Consider the following 25,512-nt stretch of genomic DNA (forward strand, 5'->3'; position numbering starts at 1 on the left):
CCTTGAAAGTGGAGTCGCAGGTAGATAGGATAGCGAAGAAGGCATTTGGTATGCTTTCCTTTGTCGGTCAGAGTATTGAGTACAGGAGTTGGGACGTCATGTTGTGGCTGTATAGGACATTGGTTCGGCCACTGTTAGAATATTGCTTGCAATTCTGGTCTCCTTCCTTTTGGAAAGATGTTGTGAAACTTGAAAGGGTTCAGAAAAGACTGACAAGGATGTTGCCAGGGTTGTTGGGTTTGAGCTATAGGGAGAGGCTGAATAGGCTGGGGCTGTTTTTCCCTGGAGCGTCGGAGGCTGAGGGATGACCTTGTAGAGGTTTACAAAATTATGAGGGGCATGGATAGGATAAATAAGCAAAGTCTTTTCCCTGGAGTTGGCGAGTCCAGAACTAGAGAGCATAGGTTTTGGGTGAGAGGGGAAAGATATAAAAGAGACCTAAGGGGCAACTTTTTTACCTAGAGGGAATGAGCTGCCAGAGGATGTGGTGGAGGATGGTACAATTGCAACATTTAAAGCGCTTTTGGATGGGTATGTGAATAGGAAGGGTTTGGAGGGATATGGACCGGGTGCTTGCAGATTGGACGAGATTGGGTTGGGATATTTGGTCGGCATGGACGAGTTGGACCGAAGGGTCTGTATCCATGCTGTACATCTCTATGACCGGCTGTGTTTTTCCAGCACCACACTCTTAGACCCTGATCTCCAGCATTTGCAGTCCTCACTTTCTCCTTGTTATTGTGCATAACTAACATAGTCACATTTCTCTCGCACTGAACGTTTTGATTCACTGAACCATTGATCTTGGAGAGAAAAAAATCTCATTGAGAGGCTGCAATTCCAGCAAGTGGATCATTCATATTCAAAGTAACCCTCAGTGTTAGCTTTACTTAAGAACTAGGAACAGCAGCAGGCCATCTGGCCCTTTGAGCCTTTTTTTGTGATCTGGGCACTAGCTGAATATGCATCAGCCTAAGTAACAAAGTGTTGGGGAACAAAGATCACTTTAGCCACACTTTTGTGTTAGGTACCTGGTGAGTTGTGTACAGTATGAATGTCTCCCTAACTTTCAGTCCTGTATTTAAACTTAGTGTTATTCAGTTTCCTAATTGTTGCTTTCTGAAAGTTTTCTTTTGGATTTTTTTTGCATGTTTGTAGTTATTAATGGCTATTTTACTTCTCTATTGGTATGTTTCCTCCATGTGCTTTCATCAAATAACCTTTGACTTCCAATGGGTTTAGCTTTTCCTATATGTTTTTTGGTTAGGCAAATGTAGTTTTTGTATGTTTCTGAACAATTAATGTTGTGGCTGTATGGGACTTTGGTTCGGCCACTTTTGGAATAATGTGTTCAGTTCTGATTTCCCTCTTGTAGGAAGGATGTTGTGAAACTTGAAAGGGTTCAGAAAAGATTTACAAGGATGTTGCCAAGATTGGAGGGGTGAGCGAGAGAGAGAAGCTGAATAGGCTGGGACTGTTTTCCCTGGAACGTCGGAGACTGAGGGGTGACCTAACATATGTTTATAAAATCATGAGCATAGATAGGGTAAATAGGCAAGGTTCCCTGGTTTGGGGGAGTCCAGAACTAAAGGGCATAGATTTACAGTGAGAGAAGAAAAATTTAAAAGGGATCTTTCTTGCACTTTTTCACATGGAATGTGATGTGTGATTGGAATGAGCTGCTAGAGGAAGTGGTGGAGGCTGATATAGTTGCAACATCTAAAAGGCATCACGAGTATGTGAATAGGAAGAGTTGAGAAGGATATGGGCCAAGTGCTGGTGAATGGGACTAGGTTAGGTTGGGATATCTGGTCGGCACGGATGAGTTGGACTCAAGGGTCTGCTCCGTGCTGTACATTTCTATAGGTAAGCTTAATCATTTAGTGGTCTTTGGTTACCGGTTACATTTTAGTTTCTTTCGGAGAGCTTTTTCTGTTGACTGAACAAATACAGACAGGTTGAGTCCCCCACAGAGGGATCTTGCCTATCCAGGCAACCTCGATTATCCGAATGACATGGGCGGAGAGTATTTTGTTTGGATAGTTGAATGTTTGGATAACACAGTTTACCCAAGAATTGGGGCCTTGAGATCTTGTTCGAATAACTGATGTTCACATAATCGTAGTTGCCCTGTACGTGGTTTCAGGGCGTTAAGAGAACCAAGGGTTATGGGAATAGGGTAGGAAGTTTGAATTGAAGTAGATTATTAGCCATGTCATTGAATGATGGAGCAAACTTGAGGGACTGTTTGGCCGCCTCCTGAATATGTTTTTTTCTGTGTGTCGACATTATAAAATTAAACTGGGCAGTAGATTTGATTGAATCCTGTTGTAAGATCACACATTAGCCCTCATTTTTAGGTAATTGTATTATAAATCACCATGTCCACATGTTTCATGGAAGCTGCCTATGAGTGTTTGTCAGGTTATAATTACGCCCTGTGGATTGTGGAGGTGCTGCAGTGCCTCCATTTCTGGGGGTGTAATTGCAATGTGGTTAGTTTACATAGATAATTTCAGTTCTAAATGTGGAAGTGCAAATTTATAAGTGGCAAAAAGTGACAGGAAGCATGGATAGATTGAAACTGGGACATGTTTCTAATTGATCCCCTGTGACATTACAGTCAGTTTGAGAATTTGGTCTCTGTCTTATCTGCCTTTGTAATTTCCTTGCTGCTGTTTCCCCCTCTGCTTTATTTTGCTCACTCGTTTATTCGTTCATTCTTGTTCTCTCTCTTTCTTCACTGCTGGTTGGTTGTCTGTGTTGTGATGTAGTCAGTGGAAAGAATTGTCCATTGCTATTCCTGAGCAGTTTATTCAGTCAAAACCCTTGTACAATTTCTCCATCCAATCTGTTTCTGTTACCTTTGTTTACCCAGTGTAACTGACAGATACTGGTGTGTAAGACCGTAAGAAGACATAGTAGCAGAGTAGACCTATCAGTCCATCAAGTCTGCTCCACTATTCAATGAGGTCATGACTGATCTTATAATCCTCAACTTCATTTTCCTGTCTTTTCTCCCTAACTCTTAATTCCCTTATCCTGAGGGATTTGTTCATCCCAGCAGCATGAGCAAATCCTGCACAGGCATGTACCAACTCTCGAGCCATGCATTTTATGCTGTATTTTTCTATTTCTGTACTCACTAGCACATGGCTTCAGGATTAATCCAGAGATTACAACCTTTTGAGTTGCTGTATAGTCCGCTGCCTAGCTTCCGAAATTCTTCATGCAACCCCTTGTCCCTCATTACAATCCATATGGTTGAGATCAATGTGTATCACAACTTCATACTTATCGCTCTTTCACCTTCAGGAAGCCTTGCAACCACTAGGGTCATATACCTGACCCTAGTACCGGTAGTTTTCCTATAACACCGTAGTTGCTTTACAGGGAAACCTCACTTAATAGAAAATCACTTAAAATAAATAATGGGGCCTATGGGAAAAGTGGCGTTAGCGGCAAACCAGCAGAAAATATCACTCAATTGCTCAAAAATCCCCCAAAGGTCTGATGCAAAGTATAGCACAGCCTGAATGAAGGTATGAATCATATTATCAATGAACCAAAGGTAAATTTAACACAGTACCTTTAAAAAATATTGTTAATGCAGGGACAGATGGTCATCATGGTGTGTAAGATAGACTACCTCATTCTTGTTAAACGAGCTATATCACATATTCCGTCCTTAGGCTCAAAATGCTTTATCATATTTTGCTTCTCTTCCACTGTTAGACCCTTCCTTTTGTGTTCACCACCTGCAATTTTATCACCAGTGTGCTTCTTGCTAACATTCTTGTCACTATGCACTTCCATTTTTTTTTCAAAAGAAAGGACAGTCTAGGAATAGTGTATCTTTCACAGGAAGTTGCTCAAAGTATCTCTCTTAGAAAGCTGCTGTCTGTACAGTACATCTCACAAATGGCTGCTGTGTCAGGAGCTGACACCAGCACATGCTCAGAAGTACACAAAGACTGGCGCTGACATCGTTACACATGCGGAATGGCGCAGAGACATTTGCGCATACACAGAATGAAATGTGTGAAACAATCGCTGCTGGAATTGTACTATTGTGAACCGAGATAAACCTTCTTTAAAATACTGTTCCTTTAATTCCTCAGCGATGTTATAAGCAAATCACGCTGCCGGAAAGCACATTGTCCAAGAACTACTTGTACCAGGAAAGCAGCACAATATCGTAGAGCCACGTCTGTGGCCACAGAAATACCAGTCTGTTCCCCTTATCAGTATTGCTGCTGCTTTCTTCTTCCTCCCCTCCTGTAGAGTCAGGTCTCTTGCGATGTCAGAACCTTAGCTGTGTCCCCTGCACTCCCTTCAGAAACCAGCCCCCTCATCAGCTTCCAAAATGGAAAAATGATATGTGAGTGGGACCCCAGGGATTGTCTAATTGCCTTTGAGTGCCTCATGGATATATTTGTTTAGTTTGTTAACATGGTTAGTGATGGAGAAATATTCATACAAGGCTGCAAATTTTAATTAACAAGAAGGTAAAGTTTATTACACAAAAGAGAAATTTAAAAAACAAGTCAAGCTTTCTAAATATAGAGCAATATCTAAAACTCTCAGCAAAGCAAAGTTTCAACCTGTTTCTCTCAACACTGTCCATTACAAAGTTTGGGAGAAGATTTGTCGCTCGGGTGCTCGTTGTTGTGGTTCTGTTCGCCGAGCTGGGAGTTTTTGTTGCAAACGTTTCGTCCCCTTTCTAGGTGACATCCTCAGTGCTTGGGAGCCTCCTGTGAAGCGTTTCTGTGATGTTTCCTCCGGCATTTTTAGTGGCTTGTTTCTGCCGCTTCCGGTTGTCAGTTGCTGTCTGCTGCAGTGGCCGGTTTATTGGGTCCAGGTCGAACACATCGACCTGGACCAAATATACCGGCCACTGCAGCGGACAGCAACCGATAACCGGAAGCGGCAGAGACAAGCCACTAAAAATGCCGGAGGAAACATCACAGAAACGCTTCACAGGAGGCTCCCAAGCACTGAGGATGTCACCTAGAAAGGGGACGAAACGTTTGCAACAAAAACTCCCAGCTTGGTGAACAGAACCACAACAACTGTCCATTACAGGAACTCAAGCCCAGATGAATTATACCCCTATCTCAGTTGTTTAAGTTTCCTCTTAAGGGACTCCTCGCTGTTTCTATGAGATGGACTGTGGTGACAATTTGATTTCTAGTAAATCTGTCAACGTGATCAGTTTTCAAATCTGAGTTTTGAAAGTGTCTAATTTTTAATAAACTGCAGATTTCATATCAACTTTTTTCTGGTTTGGAATCTTTTTGCTGAGGTAACTGATTCCCTAGACTTCAAGGAGACAATCTTGCTTCTGAATAAACTCTGATGTTTTCTGAAGTGAATTACAAAATTTACTCAATCCTAGATTCTTCTGAGCTAATAATCGAGTTAGCTCTTTAATATTTAGCGTACTTGCCATAATTGCTAGGAGACAAACATATTTCCATTAGTACATTAGTGGTCTGCTGCAAAGAGATCAGTCACCTGCTTTCTGACAAATGTTGGAGTTAATCTCCATTCAGGAAAGACACTGATTTTTTTTTAGAAATGAAGTCCTTCAAAGAACCAACCAATACCCACCCTGCTGTTCTGAATAAGGGACACTGGCCTTGAAATGTTAACTTCGTTTTCTGTCCACAGGTGCTGCCAGACCTGCTGACTTTCTCCAGCAATTTCTGTTTTTGTTTCAGATTTTCAGCATCTGCAGTACTTTTAACTAAAAACCATCTGCTTTTATTTTGATATGACGGAATCACAGAATTGTTATGGCATAGAAGGACCTTATTCGGCCCATCATGGATGCATCAGGTATGCTTTTTCATGTACAAGTATCCTACTGGAAGAAAAAGTTGCAAATATGATTACAGATTACAGTAACAGACCAGGCCCAAGTACTGATCCTTGTGGTACCTACCTACCAGTTACAGTCTATGAAGCTGTGAATGTTCTAAAGTAACAGTCTTGTGATGAAGGTGCCCCTAGGCTACAGTAATCATAATGTGATGAGATTTACATTCTGCTTGAGGGACAGATGAATAGGTTCAAAATTATAGAATTGCCACCTAGGTCGATAGGGTTGTTAAGAAGGCATATCGTGTGTTAACTTTTATTGGTAGAGGAATTGAGTTTCGGAGCCCAGAGGTCATGTTGCGGAAGTACAAAACTCTGGTGCAGCCACACTTGGAGTATTGCGTACAGTTCAGGTCACTGCATTATAAAAAGGATGTGGAAGCATTGGAAAGGGTTCAGAGAGGATTTACTAGGATGTTGCCTGGTACGGAGGGAAGGTCTTACCGGGCAAGGCTGAGGGACTTGAGGCTGTTTTCTTAGAGAGAAGAAGGTTGAGAGGTGACCTAATTAAGACATATGATATAATCAGAGAGTTAGACAGGTTGTACAGTGAGAGCCTTTTTCCTCGCGTGGTGATGGCTAGCATGAGGGGACATAGCTTTAAGTTGAGCGGTGATAGATGTAGGACAGATGTCAGAGGTAGTTTCTTTACTCAAAGAGTAGGAAGGAAGTAGAATGGCCTGCCTGCAACAGTAGTAGACTCGTCAACGTTCATGGCATTTAACAACCATATGGATGAAATTGGAATAATGGAGGATAGATAGGCTTCAGATTGGTTCCACAGGTCGACGTAACATCGAGGGCCAAAGGGTCTGTGTTACGGTGCAATGTCCTATGTACTTTAATATGTAAATCAGGACTTTGAAGGGCACGGAAGCAGAGTTGGCTAAAACAAATTGACTTATTATTTTAAAAGATAAATCAATGGAGATGTAGTGACAGGCATTAAAGGTATGTTTCAAATATACAGAATAATAACGATAAGAAATATTGAGGAATGGGCTTATTGGTTGACTAGGAATATTAAAGACAGTGTGAAATGAAAAGAAATGCCGTATCAGTGTCTAAGTGCAGGTGGTAGGTCAAACACTTGAACAGAATAAAAAAAGCAGCACAAAGAATGACCAAAAAATTACCAGAGAAAACAAGTTAAAGTACATGAGGAAAGTAGTCAGAAATAAACAGAAGATAGCAGGAAGTAAATTGTTTGAAGAAAATAATCACAAAGTGCGTGCTTTCCTATAGAAAGTGAGAAGAATTAAAAGTGGAAAATATAGATGGATTAAATAGGGTTTTGCATTGGTGTTCATTATAGTGGATACAAATAACATCCTAGAAGCAGTGATAAATCAGAAAAAGGAAGGGAGGGAGGAACTCCAGAAGATCAGAATCACTAGATAAATGGTACTGAATAAATTAGAGCTCTGGAATGGACTATGTTATAAAAGAAGTGGCCTGTGAGACTATTGATGATTCAGTTCTTTATTTTCTAAACCTTTCTTGATTTGGGGATGATTCTATTGGATTGGAACACAGTGAGTATAACTCCTTTATACAAAAAAGGAATTCATAAATCCGAAAAATATAAGTCCGTTAACTTATTTATCATAAGGAAAATAGTCAAATCTATTTTTAAAGAAGTGATAACATCACACTTTGATAAGTCCAAGATAATCAGGCAGAGTCAAGATGGTTTTTGTGAAATGGAGGTCATGTTTGAGTTCTTGAGGAAATAATGTGCAGTTGGCAAAGGGACCGGTGGGTGCACTGTACTGGATTTCTTGAGACACTTACTAAGATGCCAGATCAAAGGTTTTGCAAAAATAGCTAATGATGCAGGAGTAATTTGTTAGAAGATAGGAGATTGGCTAGCTAACATGGAGTAGAAAGTTGGTATAAATGGATCTCTTTCACTTTGGCAAGATATAATGACTAGAGTGCCACAGAAATTGGTGCTGGGACCTCAAATGTTTACAATTTTTTTCATTCAAGGCAGACATTTGTTTCCCATCCTGAGCTGCCCCTGAGCTTAGTGACTCTCTAGGTCATTATGAGGGCAGTTAAGAGTCAACAATATTTTTGAGAGTCTGGAATCATATGTAGACCAGACTATGTAAAGAAGGGAGGCTTTTGTCCTGAAAGGACATTAGGTGAATCAAATGGGTTTTTACAACATTTGACAGTGATTATATGGGCCAGCTGTTCAACCTGGCAGCATTAACTGACAACTTATTATTAGACCAATTTTTAATTGTACATTATATTGAATTCAAATTTTGCCAATTGCCATGATGGATTTGACCCCAGAGTGTTAGCCTGGGTTACAATTCCTGTCGTGGCACTGCTTTAGCCTGCCTCAATCCAGATTCTGGAGTATTTTCTTTCCACATCACTGTTATCTTATTTTCCTCCCTTAAAATGTGATCTTTGCCAAAGTTTTTTTTTCATCTGACCTAATGTCTCCTTCTGTGACTGTCATAGCTCATATTAATATAGGTAGAGAGGATACAGAATGGGTGAAGCGGTAATGGTTGAATACAAATTGGCAGTAGGAATCTGGAAAGTATATGACTGTGACATTGAAACAGAGAAGGGACAGACGGCAAGGATGCAGCAATGAAAGAGATCCATGTTTGGTTTTCTTTTAATCATAAATAAGAAAAGTGACAGAAATATAACAATCATATGCGGCACAGTTTTTGATGCAACATAATTTGCAGTACTATGGCTGAAATTTACTGAAAGATCCACGTAGCCTAGTTAGTGGTGGAATGGCAAATGATGAGCACAAGTATTATGCAACTCACTTTGGATGGATTAATCTAGAAAGACAGTGTTGCATGATTTTGAAATATGTAGCCTGGTATAAAGGAATTGTTCAACCTGGCAGCATAAGTTGATAAGGTACTTCACAAAGAATTAGAGTTACTAGTTACAATCCATGCAGAAATTGAACTTTTACAAATGAGTAATTAGGCTTAAGTTGGAGTGTTGTGGGACAGTTCTGGTTACTATTGGTCAGGTGATGTTCAAGCTTTAGATCAAGCTCAGGGGAGATTTACCAGGTTTTGCCAGAGAGAGGGATTTCACTTCTGAGGAGAGGATGGTTTGAGCTGTTCTTCTAGGAGCAGAAGAGGGAGGAGAGGTGGCCTCATCAAGGCTTTCAAGATGAGACATTTTGCTCAATTGGATCAAGAAAAGATATTTTCTCAGATAACTGGGCCAATACTGAGGGTAAGAGATTTAAAATTATTGCCAAAAGAGGGTATTTGAAGAAAAATCTACCCACTAAATTGTTGGGATCTGAATCTCTTGATCTGAAAAGGTAGTGGAAACTGATCTCAGAAAAGAAATTGAATGCTAGTCAACACAGACATGATGGGCTGAATAACTGCCTTCTGTGTTGTAAGTTTCAGTGCTTCTGTCCAAGTACTATGTGGTTCATCTTTTTTTACACAATGAACTGTTGTGATCTGGAATGCGTGTCTTGTAAAATGGCATGAAAACAGATTAAATGATAAGAATCGGAAGAACATTGGATAAGAACATCCAGATAAAATATAAACATCAAAAAATTCATTTGTGAGAAAGGGTAGGGCATTTGGACTAATTGGATAGTACCTATTTTTGCACATAATAAGCAGCTCCAGAAAGTTGGCAACTGTCCAGCGTTTTTCCTTTGGTGACTTGAAGTGATACAAATAGCACCTGTTATCTGGACAACCGCACTTCACTCGATGAAAGAGTGATTAGAACTCTGCGTAGAGACCAAGTGGGAGTGGATCAAGGTGCTGTACTTAATAAAGTCTCAGAAACTTCAATAGGACAAAGTGTTCAATTCTGTTGCTATTCTGCTGTCCCATGTATGGCGACAGGTTTATCATGATGGCAGCACGAAGACCAGTCACAGTAACAGCTCCAGCTCCTCCAATTACAGGTTCAATCTCTCCTGCCCTTGATGCTCCTCCAATCGAAGATTTTGTCTAGGATGGAATGAAAGGCACTTTTGATTCAAGGACCTGGGAGCAGTGAGCACGGGAGAGACAGTGTGATTGGAGGACTGGTTTCTTGCAGACTTTGTCTCTCCCACATTCTGACATTTGTCATGCCCAACGTTTATTTTTTTCAGCTTTTTGAGGGTCTTCAAAGGCAAACTCTTGCCTGTTACCTCAAGTATTTTGAACCCCACACTGCAGGACTACACCATCCCAGAATTGTAGAGCTGCAACAGCACAAGAAGGGGCTATTTGGCTCATCATGTCTGTGTCAACTCTTCAGGGTGGTATGGTGGTTCAGTGGTTAGCACTGCTGCCACATAGCGCCAGTGACCCATGTTTGATTCCAGCCTTGGGCGACTGTCTATGTGGAGCTTGCATGTTCTCCCCTTGTCTGCATGAGTTTCCTCCCACAGTCCGATTCAGAGATGTGTAGGTTAGGTGAATTAGTCAGGAGTAAATATAGGATAATAGGGTAGGGGAGTGGCTATGGTTGGGTTATTGTTCAGAGTCGGTGTGGACATGTTGGGCTGAAAGGCCTGTTTTCACACTAGGCATTTTATGATTCAATGAGCATGTCATTTAATGTAATTTGCCTGCCTTGTCCTTATAACCCTGTATCTTCTTCCTTCCAAATTGCTGCCAGGTTCCCTTTGAACCTGTCTCCAACAAACACAGGCACTGCACTTCAAATTCTAACCACTCATAGCGTCAGAGAGATGTACATCCATGCTGACCAGATATCCCAACCTAATCTAGTCCCATTTGCCAGCACCCGGCCCATATCCCTCCAAACTCTTCCTATTCATGTACCGTCCAGAAGCCTTTTAAATTGTTCTAGCCTCCACCACTTCCTCTGGCAGCTCATTCCATAAATGCACCACCCTCTGCGTGAAGAAGTTGCTTCTTAGGTCACTTTTATATCTTTCCACTCTTACCCTAAACTTATGCCCTCCAGTTGTGGACTCCCCACCCCACGATAAAGACCTTGTCTATTTATCTTATCCATATCCCTCATGATTTTATAAACCTCTATAAGGTCACCCCTCAGCCTCCGATGCTCCAGGGAAAACAGCCCCAGCCTGTTCAGCCTCTCCCTATGGCTCAAATCCTCCAACCCCGGCAACATGTTTATAATTCTTTTCTGAACCCTTTCAAGTTTCACAACATCCTTCCGATAGGAAGGAGACCAGAATTGCACGCAAAATGTTATTCTTTGTTTATTTTTGCTTTTGTTAATTACTTTCAACTTTGAATTTCCATTCTCAATACTTGAATGGGAACAGTTTCTCCCTATTTGCTCTGTTCAGACCCTCATGATTTCAAATACTTGAATCAGATTCCCTCACGGCCTTGGCTCATGCCCGAAATGTCGATTCTCCTGCTCCTTGGATGCTGCCTGACCTGCTGCGCTTTTCCAGCAACACATTTTCAGCTCTGATCTGCAGCATCTGCAATCCTCACTTTCTCCTTCCTCATGGTCTTTTCAAGGATATCAATACCAGTTTCTTTAAATTATCTTCTGAGCTGAAATTCCTGTTCCCTGGAATAATTTGCATACACTTCTTCTTTGTACTCTCTGATACCTTCACATCCTTCCTGAAGTGTGGCACCCAGAACTGAACAAAATTCTGCAGCTGAGCATGAACCAGTTTTTAATACAAATGTAACATAATTTCCTTGCTGCTCTTGTACTCAATGCTTCCATTACTGAAGAGGAGGATGCATTCTTAGCCTCTTCTGTTTCCTTTAATGACATACTAATACAGAGCAGTGCAAGCTAGCTACCATCGAGATAAGAAGCTCAGGCAGGTTTTCAGAGTGATAGATGCTATTGAACATTGGAGGTATATATGGCAGTCTTGAATTTACTCGCATGCTACTGTACTAATTATCACAGGTATCATCGACCTCCTGGCCATATTATTCCAGTCATTCCTGAACCTAATAACTACAGTTCTCACTGGTCAAACCAAAGCTTATAGTCACATTTACTCAATCCAAAAAGCTGTTTCAGATGGGCTCTTTGTCACAAATGAGGCAGGCTGTTACCTTATACACCTGCACAAAAGACTGGTTTCAGAGCAGAGACAAAAGGCCAAATGATCAAATTAGAACATAGAATTTGGAACATTACAGTGCAGTACAGGCCCTTCGGCTCTCGATGTGCGCTGACCTGTGGAACCAATCTGAAGCCTATCTGACACTATTCCGTTTTCATCCATATGTTTATCTAATAGTCGTTTAAATGCCCTTAAGGTTGGTGAAACTACTACTGTTGCGGCAGGGCGTTCCATCCCCCTCCTACTCTGAGTAGAGAAAGTACCTTTGACAGCTGTCCAATAGCTATCACTCCTCAATTTAAATCTGTGTCCCCTTGTGTTAGCCCTCAGCGCCCGAGAATAAAAGGCTCTTGCTGTCCACCCTATCTAACTCTCTAATTATATTACGTGTCTCAAATCAATCACCTCTCAACCGCCTCTCTAACGAAAACAGCCTCAAGTCCCTCGGCCATTCCAAAACCGCCACATCCTTCCTGTAATGTGGTGACCAGAACTGTACGCAATGCTCCAAGTGTCGCTGCACCAGAGTTTTGTAGTTTTGCAACATGACCTCTGTGCTCCGAAACACAATCCCTCTACTACTGCTAACACACCATATGCCCCCTTTCCAAAGCTTTGAACCTGGGTGGCAACTTTACATGGACACCAAGGTCTCCCTGCTCATCTACACTGCCAAGAATCTTACCATTAGCCCAATACTCTTTATTCCTGTTGATCCTTCCAAAATGAATCACCTCTCACTTTTCCACATTAAATTCCATTTGCCACCTCTCAGCCCAGCTCTGCAGCTTATCTATGTCCCTCTGTAACCCAGAACATCCTTCGGCACTATCCAAAACTCCACCGACTTCAGTGTCATCTGCAAATTTACTAACCCATCCTTCTACGCCTCATCCAGGTCATTTATAAAAATGACAAACAGCAGTGGCTTCAAAACAGATCCTTGCAGTACTCCACTAGGAACTGAACTCCAGGATGAACATTTCCCATCAACCACCACCCTCTGTCTTATTTCAGCTAGCCATTGTCTGATCCAAACCCCATGCCTTAGTATTTTGAGCAATAGCCTTATCAAATACCTAACTGAAATCCATATACACCACATCAACTGCTTTACCTTCATTCACCTGTTTGGTCACCTTCCCAAAGAACGTAATAAGGTTTGTGTGGCATGACCTACCCTACACAGAACTGTATTGACTATCCCTAATCAACTTATTCCTTCCTAGATGATTATAAATCCTACCTCTTATAATCTTTTCCAATACTTTACCCACAACCAAATTAAGGATCACTGATCTATAATTACCAGGGTTGTCTTCACTCCCCTTCTTGAACAAGGGGACAACATTTGCTGTCCTCCAGTCTTCTGGCACTATTTCTGTCGACAATGACAACATAAATATCAAGTCAAAGCTGCTGCAACCTCCTTCCTGGATTCCCAGAGAATCATAGGATAAATCTCATCTGGCACGGGGACTTACCTATTTTCACACTTTCCAGAATTGCTAACACTTCCACTTTGTGAACCTCAATCCTGTCTAGTCTAGTTGCCTGTATCTTAGTATTCTCCTCGACAGCATTGTCTTTTTCCAGTGTGTATATCGACGAAAAATATTCATTTAGTTCTTCTCCTATGTTCTTGAATTCCACGCACAACTTCCCACTACTATCTTTGATTGGCTGTTATATTACTCTAGTCATTCTTTTATTCTTGATATACAAGCCTTCAGGGTTTTCCTTGATTCTATCTGCCAACGATTTCTCATGTTTCCCCCCCCCTCGCTCTTCTTAGCTCTCTCTTTAGCTGGCTAGCTTATATTTCTCAAGCGTCTGAGCTGAGCTTTCACATCTCAGCCTAAGTTAAGCCGCCTCCTTCCTTTTGATAAGAGATTCAACTTGTTTAGTAAACCATGACTCCCGCGTTCGGCAACTTCCTCCTTGCCTGACCGATACATACTTATCACAGATACGCAGTAGCTGCTCCTTGAATAAGCTCCACATTTCAATTGTGCCCATGTGCTGCAATTTCCTTCCTCATCTAATGATTTCTAAATCTTGCCTAACTGCATCATCATTGCCTTTCCCCCAGCTATGACTCCTGCCCTGTGGTATATACCTATCCCTTTCCATTGCTAAAGTAAACATAACCAAATTGTACTCACTATCACCAAAGTGTTCATGTACCTCCAAATCTAACACTTGGCCGGATTCATTACCCAGGACCAAATCCAACGTGGCCTCGCCCTTTGTTGGTCTGTCTCCATACTGTGTCAGCAAACCATCCTGCACACATTGTACAAAAACCGACCCATCTGAAGTACTTGAAATATAGTATTTGAAGTCAATATTTAGAAAGTTAAAGTCTCCCATAACAACTGTCCTGTTACTTTTGATTCTATCAAGAATCATCCTTGCTATCCTTTCCTCTACGTTTCTGGAACTATTTGGAGACTTATAGAAAACTCCCAACAGGTGACCTCTCCTTTCCTGTTTCTAATCTCAGCTCATACTACCAAAGTAGACAAGTCCTCAAACGTCCTTTCTGCCACCATAATACTGTCCTTGCTACCCCCTGCACCTCTTTTTTACCATCTTCCCTGTTCTTACTGAAACATCTAAACCCGGAACCTGCAACAATCATTCCTGTTCCTGTTCTATCCATGTCTCTGAAGTGGTTCCAACATCAAAGTTCCAGCTACCAACACATGCTGCAAGTTCACCCACCTTATTCCGGATGCTGTCAACTTCAAACCACCTTCCCTCTTGTCGGTGCACTCTTGTGACCTTGAAACCATATTTCTGTCCCCACTACTCTCAACCGCCTTTATAGTGGAACTACAATTTAGGTTCCCATATCCCTGCTGAATTAGTTTAAATCCACCGGAAGAGCATTAGCAAATATCCAGGATATTGGTACCTCTCTGGTTCAGGTGAAGACCATCCTGTTTGTCGAGGTCCAATGAGCCCCCAATTATCCAGGTATCTGAAACCCTTCCTCTTGTACCATCCCTGTAATCATGTGTTAAACTCCTCTCTCTCTCTCCCTATTCTTCGCTTCACTAGCACATAACATGGGCAACAAACCAGCGATAACAACTCTTTGTTCTAGTTCCAGGATTCCACCTTAGCTCCCTGAATTTCTGCCTTAAATCACCATCTCTTTTTCTACCTATGTCATTAGTGCCTATGTGTCCCACAACTTTGAGCTCCTCCCCCTCTCCCTCAAGAATCCTGAAAACATGATCCAAGACATCACAAAACCTGGCACTTGGGAGGCAACACACCAACCGTGAATCTTTCTCATTCCCACAGAACCTCTTATCTGTCCCCCACACTATGCTAGTGCTAAGCTCCTCTCTCCCTTCCCTCTGGGCCGTAGGGACAGACTCTGTGCCAGAGACCTGTACCCCATGGCTTACCCCCTGGCAAATGCCCCCTCCCACAACAGTATACAAAACGGTATATTTGTTATTGAAGGGAAAGGCCACAGGGGATCCCTATACTGTCTGCCAGTTCACTTTCCATTCCCTGATTGTAACCCATCTACCTTTTTCTTGTACTTGAAATGTAACTACCTCCCTGTAAAGCCTCTCAATAACCCCCTTTGTCTCCCGAATGGTCTGCAGTTCATCCAGCTCCGGTTCCCTAACGCGGTTTTCAAGGAGCTGGAGTTGGGCGCACTTCCCGCAGATGTAGTCAGCAGGGACACTTATGGTGACCCTTACTTCCCACATTCTGCAGGAGGAACATTCAACTGCCCTAATCTCCATTCCCCTTATTCTAAATTCCCAAAAAGACTATTCAGGCTCTCTGCCTTTATTCCTGATGAAGAGCTTTTGCCCGAAATGTCGATTTTACTGTTCCTCAGATGCTGCCTGAACTGCTGTGCTCTTCCAGCACCACTAATCCCGAATCTGGTTTCCAGCATCTGCAGTCATAGTTTTTTTCTGTGTGGTAAAACAAGTTACCTTACCAATCCAGCACACAAACCTTTCTTTTGGTTCGAGAAGGAGGATGGGTTGGAGACACTACTTCTGTAGTGTTTCGGGTAACACAACCGCCCAAATATATTACTTCACTTACTCAGCAGTTCCTTGTCCGCTCTGCTCAGTCTGTACTCCACCTATTGACGAAGTAAGTTTTTAAAGCAGTGATATACCTTCCTGGTGGCCCCTCTCCTCACTGCTGCCAAGAAATGGAAGCCTGATGCTTGAGGTAAGTCCCTTTTAAGTGGGAAACCTACCTCTTGGCAGCCCCCACTCTTCTGTCTGTCTGTCCTCGCTGCTCTCAAAGATTAGCTGACCCTTTCAGCATTAGTAGGGTTGAGGCAAGCATTCTGACACAGTACAGGTTTTGGTTATCATGATGCTATCTTTGAAAGTTTCTATTTCTGTTTAATTACTAGTAATTATGATCATTTTGTTGAAATCACCGTTAAATTGCCTGAATGTTTTATTCTCAGTATGACAGGGGTGGGAAAGCTTTTGCTCAGTTTTCTCTTCCCCACCTTAGAAATGGATCATTAATATATCTCAGGAACAGCAAATATCCCAATACTGACCCCTGGTGATCTCCAGTGCAAACCTACCTCCAGCCCGAAAAATAGCCATTAATGATAATTCACTGTTTCCCAGCTCTTACTGATTTCTTTAATCCATGGCACAGCTGTTGCTGATATTCTGAGAGATCTGACTTGCCTCATTTTTGTTTTGTGGCACAGTATTGAATGTCTTTTTGAAGCCCATGTACACCACAGCAACAACATTGCCCTTGTCAACCCACTCCATTATCTTTGAGCCTAGCCCTCTCTTTGGAGGATAGTTGAGGCAGAAAACCTCACGACATTTAAAAATTACTTGGATGAACATTTGAAATGTCATAACATTAAATGCTCTGGGCCTAGTGTAGAAAATTGAGACTAGGTAGTGGTATATTTTTGGCACTACATACTTGATGGGCCAAAGAGCCTGTTCTGTATTATGTGATTCGATGATTCTTTGTTCTTGCCTTATTAGAGTAAGCTGTTCCCCAGTTGTTGTTCTTACTCTGGATTGTTCATTTTCTTTTCCAGTGTCATCATAAACCTTATGCTACAAATATCACTGACCCCTAAATGTTCCTTCACTGACATTTCATCTACTTGTCCTATCTGAATCCCAAGAACCATGTCCAGCAGTGCCTTTTTCCTAAATGGGCAGGCGTAGAGGATTCTTCTGAACAAAATCTAAGAATGCTTGCTCTTTCCTTTTTTTTAAACTACCACTACCCAGTCTGCATTCAGATAATTAAAATTGTTGTCTATGCTTTGGAGATTTTGACCATTTTGTGTAATAAAAACAATTTCCCTGAGTGTTCTTATCAGTGAGGCAGACAAAGGAACACAGAATTGTAGCTCAACTTAATCTTATTAACAAAATATTCCTTATTAAAATACTGTTTTCCCAAATTCCCACAATATTTACTCTCTATCTAGCTCTATCCATCTGAGAAAGGATATTACCCACAATGATCCATGTGTTTGAGCTGTTGGAATCATTTTCTACAACATAGGACTGTTTCTTTCCATGAAGATAGGTCTTGCAGGTCAGAATGGATCTCTGTCTCTTCTTTTACAAGTTGAGTCTTCACTGAGCCTTCGTTGCATCTTCACTGATCTTCATTGAAGGGGTAGTGTCCAATTGTGTCTTCTTATCCCCCTTTGGCCCTGACCTTCCAGAATATTCTGTGGCCTTTGGCCAATGGGGTCATGAGCTGGCATCAAATCATCCCATGATGTCGTGTCAACACCCTTCATGATTGCCATGCTGGGAGAGATAAAGTGCACATGCTCAAGCAGTCAGATGTCAGAACGTCTAATCACATTTTTCCAATACACAACGCTCGGGCAACTTGAAACTGGTTCCTCTTGAACCCTTATAACCTCTTTGACCTTGGTTTCCACTGTTCTATGGAGCTGATAGCTGCTGTTCAATTTAGTTTGGTCAAATTTCTGTCAGGCCTGATTTCTTCAGCTGTAGCTAAATTTAGAATGTTCAATTTCGGGCCTGTGGTTGCTTGACTACAAAGTTCACAGTTATAACTACTCTGCAATAACCAGACAGCAGAGAATTGGAATAAATGGATCTTTTTCTGGTCGGCAAGATACAACTCATGGGGTGACGTAAAGTTTGGTGCTCAGGCCTCAACTATTTACAATCTAGATTCATGACTTGGATGCAGAGTTAACAATTACTATAGGCACGTTTGTTGATGATACTAAAATAAGTGGGAAAGTAAGTTGCAATAAAGAAACAAAAAATGTATAAATGGATATGGATAGGTTAGCTGAATGAGCCAAAATTTGTCAGATGGCGTTTATCATGAAAGGATGCAAGGTTTTCCATTTCAACTAGAAGAATAGAAAGGCAACATATTATTTAAACAGAGAGAAACATCCGAGTGCTTTGGTACAGAGGGATCTGGGTGTCTGTGCAGGATCGCAGAAAAAGCAAATAGAATTCTGGCATTTACTGCCAAAGGAATAAAAGTAGGCAGTGTTGCTGTAACTGTATCAGCGAGACTGTACCTGGAATATTATGTACAAGTTTGGTCCCTTTGAGAGAGGCAATAGCCAAGTGATATTATAGTTGAGCTAGTAATCCAAAAATCCAGGTAATGTGGTAATGTTCTAATGTATATAATGATCACCATGAAACCGTTGCGAATTATTGTCCTTACCTGCTCTGGTCCATATTCTAGAGACACAACAATATGGTGATTCTTAATTCTCACTTGCCTACAATGTCCAGTTGCTGTGAATTAATTTTAAAAAAAAAAGGCGATTTAGTTGAATTTGAGGCAGTTCAGAAGAGATTTGCCAGATTGATTTTAGAATTTTAAGGTGAGAAGGGAAATATTTAGAAAGTACCTGAGAGAGAACTTTTTCATACAGAAGGTGGTGTGAGCTGGAAAAGGCACAACTGGTCAGGTGGTATCTGAGGAGCAAGAGTTTATGTTTCAGGCATAACCCTTCTTCAGGACTGGGGAGGGGGAAGGGGACTGAGGAATAACTAGGGGGAGGGAGGTTGGGGCTAGGGGAAAGGTAGGTGGAATGGTGACAGTTGGGCAAAGGTGGAAGATGATTGTGATATGTTGGTGAGAAGTGCAGAGCTGATACGCGGGAAGGAAGTTGGACAGGTCAGGTCAAGAGGGTGGAGCTGAGTCAGAGGGTTGGATCTGTGATGAGGTGGTGTGGTGGTGATATTTGGAAATTGATGAATTCGATGTTGAGGCTGTATGGTTGCAGGCTTCCAAGATGGAAGATGAGGTGTTCTTCCTTCCAGTTATGGGTGGCCTTGTGTAGGTGGCTGAGGAGACCCAGAATGGACATGACTTCTGGGAAGTTAAATAGATGGCCACAGGATGGTGGGGTTAGTTGGGGCATACTGACCAGTTTGTCTCCCCACTCCACCTCATGCCTGATCCAACCCTCCGACTCAGCTCTACCCTCTTGACATACCTGTCCATCTTCCTTCCCACTTATCCACTTACACACTTCCCACTGACCTATCACAATCACTCCTACATTCACCCACCTATGGCCATCGCACCAACTTCCCCCGATCCCCACCCCCCTCCCTTCCCCTGAAGAAGGGTCATGTCTGAAAAATGGCCCAACCATTTTCAGCTGCTTCATCCATGACCATATGTGACTCCTCATAGTAATGCAGACCCTATCAAAATGGAACAAGAGTCCTAGCTTAGGCTGATATGTGGCAAGAAACATTCACTTCACATAAAAGTGTCAGGCAATGACTGTGTCTCTTTTTGGAGACAATCTAACCATCATCCCTTCTCGTTCAATCCCCCCATTATCAACATCCTGGCAGTTGTTACTAACCAGAGACTGAACTTGAATAGTTGTGTAGATACAGGAATTACTAGAGCAGGTTAAAGGCCAGGAATCCTGTTGTGTCAAACTTGCCTCCTGACCCCCGAAGCCTGTTGATCATCAACAAAGCACAAGTCAGGAGTGTGATGGACTACTTCCCGCTTGCCTGGATGAGCTCCAATAACACTCAAGCTTGACACCATCCAGAACAAAGAAGTCCGCTTGATTGGCATCTTATCCCCTCCCTCCATCACCGATGCTCAGTAACAACAGTATGTAGCATCTACAAGATGCGCTGCAGAAATTCACCAAAGACCCTGAGACAGCACCTTCCCAACTCAGAACCACTTCCATTTAGAAAGTCAAGGACGGCCAATACACGTGAATGCCGCCAATTGCAAATTCCTCTCCAAGCTACCCACTGACCTGACAGTGTTGTGGTTCAAAATCCTGGAATTCCCTACTTAACAGCATCTGTTGATAGCACATGGAACTGCGGTGGTTCAAGTATGTAGCTCATCACCACCTTCTTGAGGTTAACTAGGGATGGAATTAAATACTGACCAGTGACCCACGAGTGAACAAAAATAGAAATGTTAGAGGATGAAAGGCATGCTCTAATTCCATGGTAAGTATTAAACTGACCCCCTGGATCATTTGACCCCCTCAAATTCACCCCTCTAATTCCTAACAGCTCTTCCCTTCCACCCTCACTGACCAGAACCTGCAAGACACTGTCCCCCACATCCACAATTCTATGATCTGACCTGATCTTCCCATGCTCCCTCCAGACTGTTGTCTGACATATTTTCCCAGAATTCCTAGCATCAAACCTACCTCTTTTTCTTTGTTTTCTATTTTTGCTGAATACCTTGTATCCAGGAATAGTTAACACTCTGTTCTGCCCTTCCTTGAGCCAGGACTTTGTTTTCATCACAACACTGTAATATGGTATTCTGTGCCTGTAAATTACCAATCTCATTTACAGTATTCACATACATGCACTATAACCTTGCTTTAGAATTTAATTTCTCCCTTATTTTAATCTGTGAGTGTACTGTTCTTTATTCTAGTACAACAGTTTCTCTCTGTATTCTGTGAACCCTTCATGGTATTCTTCTCTGATGTTCTCTCCTGATTTCCACACCCTTCAAAATTTTGTTTCAACCACCTCAACCTGGTTGGCATGAATGAATTGGGCTGAAGTGTCTGTTTCCGTGCTGTATGACTCTATAACAAAGTGAGAGAAAAGTTTCACAGTTCCATTTTTGTTCAATTGCAGTCTTTCTGGTTTATAAAGGCACTCTCTTTCCGAGGGCCAGTCTATTATCTCAGAAATTGAAAGTTCTCCCTAATGCATCATCTTTCCAGCCATGCATTCATCTGTCTTATCCTTCTGTTTCTGTATCCATTTGTATCTGGCACTAGGAGTAATCTAGAGATTACTACGTCTGCTAATTTTCTGTTTATCTCCCTCTCTTCTGACAGCAGGCCCACATCTTCCTTCTGCCATATGTCAACCACACCACCAGGAGTGGGTAGAATTTTCCACATCATGCAGGATGCACAATATACCTGACCTCCCAGATAGATCTAACTGGAATATGAGTGTCACTGTACCCATGCTCCACATGTTTTCTTTAAATTCATAAATGGGACATGGGCATCGCCGCGAGCTAGCACTTATTGCTTGCCCCTAGTTGCCCTTGGAAAGGTGGTGGTGAACTGCCTTCTTGAATCACTGTAGTCTATGTGCTGTGGGGTGACCCACAATGCCATTAGGGAGCGAATTCCAAAAGTTTGACCCAGCGACAGTGAAGCACCCTGATATATTTCCAAGTCAGAAAGATGAATTGCTTGGAAGGGAACTTCTAGGTGGCAGTGTTCCCATGTATCTGCTACTCTTGACTTTCTTGATGGAAGAGGTTGTGGGTTTGGAAGGTGCTGACTGAGGTTTTTCGGTGAATTTCTGCAGGGCATCTTGTGAATAGTTTATATTGCTATTACTGAGTACTACTTGGTACTGGAGGAAGTGGATGCTTGTGGATGAGGCACCAATCAAATGGACTGCTTTGACTTGGATGATATCAAGTTTCTTGACTGTTGTTGGAGATGCACCCACCATGCTAATGGGAAGTATTCCATCACACACTTAACTTGTGCCTTGTAGATGGTGGATAGACTGAGGAGTCAGGAGGTAAGTTACTTGCCACAATATTCCTAACTGCCTGGCCAGGTCCACGCCCCCCCCCACAACCTCCCCTCCCATCCTGGCACTTTCCCCTGCCACCGCAGGAACTGTAAAACCTGTGCCCACACCTCCTCCCTCACCTCTATCCAAGGCCCTAAAGGAGCCTTCCACATCCATCAAAGCTTTACCTGCACATCCACTAATATCATTTATTGTATCCGTTGCTCCCGATGCGGTCTCCTCTACATTGGGGAGACTGGGTGCCTCCTAGCAGAGCGCTTTAGGGAACATCTCCGAGATACCCGCACCAATCAACCACACCGCCCCGTGGCCCAACATGTCAACTCCCCCTCCCACTCTGCTGAGGACAGGGAGGTCCTGGGCCTCCTTCACCATTGCTCCCTCACCACCAGACGCCTGGAGGAAGAACGCCTCATCTTCCGCCTCGGAACACTTCAACCCCAGGGCATCAATGTGGACTTCAACAGTTTCCTCATTTCCCCTTCCCCACCTCATCCTAGTTCCAAACTTCCAGCTCAGCGCTGTCCCCATGACTTGTCCGGACTTGTCCTACCTGCCTGTCTCCTTTTCCACCTATCCACTCCACTCTCTCCTCCCTGACCTATCACCTTCATCTCCTCCCCCACTCACCCATTGAACTCTGTGCTACTTTCTCCCCACCCCCACCCTCCTCTAGCTTATCTCTTCACGCTTCAGGCTCACTGCGTTTATTCCTGATGAAGGGCTTTTGCCTGAAACGTCGATTTCGCTGCACTTTGGATGTTGCCTGAACTGCTGTGCTCTTCCAGCACCACTAATCCAGAACAACATTCTTAACCTTGACCTGCTTTTGTGGCCATTTTATTTATGTGGCAAGTTGAGTTGCGTTTCTGGTCAGTAGCAGCCCCAGGGGTGTTGCTAATGGCAGTTTCAGTGATTGAATGTCAAAGAGCTGTGGTTAGCTTGTCTCATTTTTGAAAATGGCCTGGCTTTGTAGTGCCAATGTTACTTGCCTTATATCAGGAGAAAGTGAGGGCTGGAGATCAGTCAACGTGTAATGCTGGAAAAGCACAGCAAGTCGAGGAGCAGGAGAGTTGACATTGCATTCCTGATGAACAGCTTATGCCCAAAAGATCGATTCTTGCTCCTCTGTTGCCTGACCTGCTGTGCTTTTCCAGCGCCACACTTTTTAACTCTTGCCTAAGCCTAGATATTGTCGAGATCTTGTTGCATTTGATCATGGACTGCATCAGTATCTGAGGAATTATGAATGGTGTTGACCATTATACAATCATCAGCAAACATCCCCACTTCCGACTTTATGATGGAGGGAAGGTCATTGATGAAGCAGCTGAAGATGGTTGGGCCGAGGACACAACCCTGAGGAACACATGCGGAGATGTTTTGAAGCTGGGACATCTGACTTCCAACAACTGCAGCTAGTTTGCCCATTCTGGGACCTTTCCCCTCTCAGTGCTCGTTTGAACATCCTTGTCACTGATCTCAAGTCTCACACACCTCCATCCCTAGCCTGACTGCACTTGTTGCTTCCTTTAACCTCAAAGCCCCTGCTCCTGAGCCCCACACAGCTCCTACTCTGGTTGGTCTGCTTCTAGCACCTCTCCACTCTCCTTGCTCATTTTGTTTCTCCCCTACCTTATCCTTTGAATATTTTGAATTGCCCCTTTAAATGTCTGCTATGGTTTCCAACTATCTATTCCCTAGCGTAGTATCCCAGTTCATTGCAGCTAGGTCAGCTTTCATGTCCACATACATAGCTGCTCTTATTTATGTTTAAAATCAGTCTGAGACCCAATCTTCCAGATACTTGTTTTTGTTTGCTCTTGGTTCAAACAAATCTGATTTGAATGCCTGTTTCTCTGCCTATTGTCTTCTTTCACAACTTGAAAAGATCAAAGTTATATTTGATTCATTTTTCTGCTGTTTAAATTCAAAATTTGAATGCAGAGACGGTATAATGAAGTTTTTTTGAAATCATTTTCAGAATGTGGGAAAACCATATTTAGTACCACCTTAATTATTTTGGTAATAGTACTTGCACGTCTGAGTTCGAGGGACCTGGGCTCAAGTCTTGGTCCAGAGCCTGGAGCAAATAACTACAGCGAACAGCTCCGTGAAATTTGAGAAGTATTCTTTGTCTGAGATGAGTTTTTGACAGACGGTATTAAATTGAGGCCTCCATTGTGTTCTCAGTGGATGTAAAAGATCCCTTGGCAATATTTGAAGAAGAGCAGAGTGGTTTTCTTGGTATCTTAGTTATATTTATCCTTCAACTAACATTACTAAATAAAATAATTTTGTTGTTGCAGGTAGATAGGATAGTGAAGGAGTTTAGTATGCTTTCCCTGATTGGTCAGAGCATTGAGCACAGGAGTTGGGAGGTCATGTTGCAGCTGTTCAGGACATTGATTAAGCTACTTTTGGAATATTACATGCAATTCTGGTCTCCTTCCTATCAGAAGACTATTGTGAAACTTGAAAGGGTTCAGAAAAGATTTGTAAGAATTTTGCCAGGGTTAGAGGATTTGAGCTTTTGGGAGAGGTTGAATAAGCTGGGGCTGTTTTCCCTGGAGCATCGGAGGCTGAGGTGTGACGTTACAGAGGTCTATAAAATCAGTAGGGGCATGGACAGAATAACATCTTTTCCCTGGGTTGCGGGAGTCCAGAGTTAGAGGGTATAGGTTTAGAGTGAGAGGGGAAAATTTAAAGGAACCTAAGGGGCAACTTTTTCAGAGAGATTGTAGTGTGTGTATAGAATGAACTGCCAGAGGAAGTGGTGGAGGCTGGTGCAATTACGACATCTAAAAGGCATCCAGATGGGTATATGAATAGGAAGGGTTTAGAGGGATATGGGCCAAGTGCTGGCAAATGGGACTAGATTAGATTAGGATAACTGGTCAGCATGGACGAATTGGACCAAAGGGTCAGTTTCCATTCTGTACATCTGTGATTCTGACACTATTTAACTCATTGCTATTTTTGGATCCTTGCTAAATGCATGTTGGCTGCGAGGTTACATTATCTTTCAACGATAATGTACTTCACATACAAACATGAATTAGAAGCACCAGTTCTGCACTCAGCACTTTTGAGCCTATTTTGCCACTCAATTCTCTGTGCCCTCATATCCCTCTTAATTAATTTGGAATCCCCTACCCAACTCTTCCCTCTTCCACCTTCCCAAATGCTCTTGTCCACTGGTTAACCTGGTAGCTGACACATTCTGCAGCTCCTGCAACTTAGCCTCTGTGTAACTTTGTCACCATTCCATCCTCCCAGTCTGAGAGAGTTTGGTAATGATTCCAGTCAATTCATTAACCTATTTTTCAAAAAGCACCTCACTGGCTGTGAAGGGTTTAGGGTCATCCTAAGGCTGTCAAATGTCAAATAAAACATTTGTCTACTGCCTTCTGTCACTCCCACCTACCCCTGCCTCCCTCTCTTTTTCTCCTTCCTACCCTTGCAGAGTTGTTCAGAGATCTGAGG

The 25,512-nt window shown here is 42.5% G+C and overlaps 1 protein-coding gene across 1 annotated transcript in view; it reads left to right on the forward strand.

The window, feature by feature from the left end:
• The window catches only part of agap3 (ArfGAP with GTPase domain, ankyrin repeat and PH domain 3), a 678,127-nt gene that overhangs the window by 125,028 nt on the left and 527,587 nt on the right, over positions 1-25,512 (forward strand). The gene's annotated exons all lie outside the window — the stretch shown is intronic.

Source organism: Hemiscyllium ocellatum, chromosome 4 (genome assembly GCF_020745735.1).
Source record: "Hemiscyllium ocellatum isolate sHemOce1 chromosome 4, sHemOce1.pat.X.cur, whole genome shotgun sequence".
NCBI classification, from domain to species: Eukaryota; Metazoa; Chordata; class Chondrichthyes; order Orectolobiformes; family Hemiscylliidae; genus Hemiscyllium; species Hemiscyllium ocellatum.